This window comes from Olea europaea, chromosome 20 (genome assembly GCF_002742605.1).
Source record: "Olea europaea var. sylvestris chromosome 20, O_europaea_v1, whole genome shotgun sequence".
NCBI lineage: Eukaryota > Viridiplantae > Streptophyta > Magnoliopsida > Lamiales > Oleaceae > Olea > Olea europaea.
Genome location: NC_036256.1, coordinates 9487038 through 9490922, shown reverse-complemented (window position 1 = coordinate 9490922; position 3885 = coordinate 9487038).

Here is a 3885-nt window from a genome sequence, read left to right as displayed (position 1 = left end):
AATTTGTGAGATAATTTCAAACTATTTAAACACAAACTCGAGCATTATTATAGTACCACAAATTTCTTCTTATGTTATTTGTTCTATATACGTTCATTACTTGAAATGTAAATCTTGGATCTTTTTCCCAACAAGATATATTCACCTAAGGATGGAAAACAAATTTTCGTAATAACAATTCGAAAGAATTTTAGAGGTACCATTGCCAGTGAGATATTGATCTTTGTACAGTGTTTCATTCAAATTGGATGCATCCTTCTTCCCTCCACAAACATAACATTATATGATTCGCTGAACCTTCCATCCCAGCCACGTTAGAGAACTCGAAAAAGCTATCTACTTTTTACATATCATTTCAAGCACCTTCTTTATCCCTTGCCTTTCCTCTTCATCCACACATCTCCATATTTATACATATATATGAATGAACATTCGACAGAAAAGGACATGTATGTACACAAAATTAAATGACGGAGGAGCAAAACTATGTGCTTAGTGAATGGCGAAACTTGGTTTTGTTACAAGTTTTTTTTATTTTTCGTTTGAGGAAGTGTGAATTTTGTACATGTGGGTACCTAAATTAGTTAATTAATGGTACATGCTGTAAATTATTATGTGAGTTAGTGTATATCTTGTTGATCGTTTTGTTGACAAATGATAGACAATCTCTTTAATTGAAGAATAATGATGCTTGAACATGTTCAGAGATAAGCCAAAAATGGGCAGACGGACTTAATTGGCAGCACTTGTTTGGATGTTTGTCTTTTTATTTTCAAACTGTCCAATCATATGTCGATATGTGTCCTCCCATTTTTTAACCTGTCTTTGAGCCTGTTTATATAGCATAATTGTTGTTTAATTAGAAGACAATTGAATTTCAATTATCAGATTAAATTGGAATGTATGACTAAAAGGTGGAAACTTGAAAATTTTCCCACACTTCCTTTTATGAGAGGAAACCATTTGACTCTTATGCAACGGAAGGCAAATAATGATTATCAATTCTAGATATTAGATTATAAAGCTTACGTTTCATAAAGACAATAAGCGTCCTTGACAATCCTTATTACTTTAAATCATAATAATAGCCCTGTTTGGACTTCATCTTAATTTTAATGTATTTTTTATTTCTTCTTTTTAATTATACATTCTTTAATAAAATAATATTATACATAAATATAAAAAATTTTCTTCTTTTCAACCATGTATTCTTTAAAAAGTTGCAAGTTCAAAATATATTTTTCCTAAAACATCATTAAAATGGATGCGAAACAATGGCCTATATTATGCATGAATTTATAAATTTTACGGTAGGGAGACTTGCTTTTCTTGATGCCTTCATCATCCCCATGCCCACACCAACAAAATCCAGCCTAAAACTTATTAAAGCAGTCTCTTCTTGAAAAATTTATTTTCTCATACACTGATACACGCATGATGGCGTTGTGTTAGTGCATGGGATAATGGAATTATGTAATTTCAATTTAATCCCAACCTGGCTTCGATGAATTTCCTGCTCATAAATATCTCCCACAATTGAGTGCCTTTTCACCTTCAGAAATTCATCAATGGAGGCGAAGCAAAAACAAAGAGAATCCAATTTCTTTACCTTTCTTCAAGAAACACTCTCCTTTCTTAGCTCAAACACTCTATTCTCCACCATCTTCACTTTCTACACTCTGATTCTACTGTACTTCCCAACTTTTTTTCATAGACTCATTTTCTCCCCCGTCCTAATTTCACCTCAATTATCTTACTCTATCTTCTCCATCTCGGTGCAAGTCAAAAACCCCAGAAGGAAATTGGACCCCATTCCTCGGAATTCGATTCCACTGAGAAATTATTACCGCAGAATGAAGAATTTTCTCTTCATGATCTCAACCGGGTTTCATGTGAATCCCGCAGCGATCCGAAGCAGAATTTGAATCTGGGTCCCAGTGTTTTGGCTGAGTGTTTTGTGGAATGGGACGTGAGGGTACCATTGGAGGTTATACATGAAGAATACGAAGGTGAAGAAGAAGGAAACGAGGGGTTTTGGGAGGAAAAGAGAGAGGCACAAATGGCTATAATTGAAAAATACGCATCTTTGTCACTGTATTACCCGGAATCCGACACAGACACTTTGTTGGAGGGAGATTTCCTGACGATCAAAGACCGGGAGTCATCTGAGAACTTATGCTTCCGGTGGGAAGAGGATGATAAAGAAGGGTTGATAGAAATTGAACTGAACGGGAAGAATAATAATAATGAAGTCGATGAAGAGAATTTGATTGAGATTGATCTTTTTCCGTCGAGATGAGGTGGGCTTTTCCGGCGTTTATTCCGATGAAGCTTAGATACAGTTAACCTTTGTAATTAACTAAAAGTGGAAATGTTTTGGGGTTATGGGTTTTAGTAGATAGAGGGTTTACCATTGTATCAAATCAAATAATCAATGACAAAGTGCAATTACTCTCTTAATCCAAATATTACTCATGATGAAGTCTTGTAATGACTGATTTGTCCTCGATTTTAGAGATTTTTTTTCCTTTCATTATCCCTCTAATATGCAATGGGACAAAACTCGATAGAATTAATTATATTTAGTATTGCATATCAAATATGCTCAAATTTATCTAGTTATGCGAAATCAAAGAATAATGTGATACATGAACAACTTTTTGCGAAAGGAAGCACTTTGTACATCACTTGTGGACTCAAGAGATAATTGGTCCTGCAAAAATGTGATACTTATTACAGTGCACCTAAAAGGTTATGAAAGTTTGAATGAAAGGGATTTGACATGCAAAAGTTACTTTAGATTTCTTCATTATTCAGCAAGTTGAATAATTGATGACATAATTATCATGCAATTCGATTCAATGATGAAAAATAAATACATAATTCTGATAGTAGATTATACAAGGTGTTAGAAAATCAAACTTAAAATAAATCTCACTCCTCTATTAACGTTAAACGCGAGTTTGATTGTTCACAACTCTTTCAGGTACTTGCTTCGGAGAAATTATATTAAATAGGTGTTTGTACCCATTTTTAAGAGAAAATGAATTTTAGAATAGTAAATTGATGGAGAATGTGTGGATGAAAAATAAGGAAATTTTTTTGATTTACGTGTAATATTATTTTAATTAGTGATTAAAAAGAACAGAGAGAGAAAAATGTATTTTAATATAAATGGAAATCAAACGGAGTATAAAATTATAATGAAGTGAATTAATGGATTTTAGTGTAAGTTTGGAAGAAATTATAATCTCCCTTAAAAAACTAAGAGCACAAAAGGCTTGGTATTGAAATTAAAATTAAAAATTATATATTTGAGAATTTTATTGAACAAGTGTAGACATGTATAAACATAAGTCCATGAATATCAGATGCGACCCATGGATTAATCGACCTAAATTTACAAAACTTTTAGGATATTTACATGATCATATATCAAACAAGAATTAATCTACACATCCAGGCCCATGAATTAATCTACTAATCTAGGGGGCTTATTTGGCCCCCTTATTGGAGGAGGGGCTATCAAGCAGGGCTGATCAAACAATCATTTTTGGGATATAAGGGCAAAACCCCTTCAAAACACACACAAGGGGGATGAGTAGGGTGGATGTTTTCACAATTTTTTATTCACATGAAACCCACCCCATGTTAGTTTTCTATAATTCTTCACAATATTAAAAGGAATCATGCTACACTAATAGGGAGGCTGACAACCTCCCTGACAGTTACGCCATAGAAAAGGGGGAATGAATAATTTTTTATTCAAACAGGATCCACGATATGTGAGAGGCGGTTAGCTCTTTTGTCAACCATTTTCAATCACTTTAGCATTTTCGTATCAAAAGTCATTCACATTCTTGGGGATGTTAAATAACAAACGAT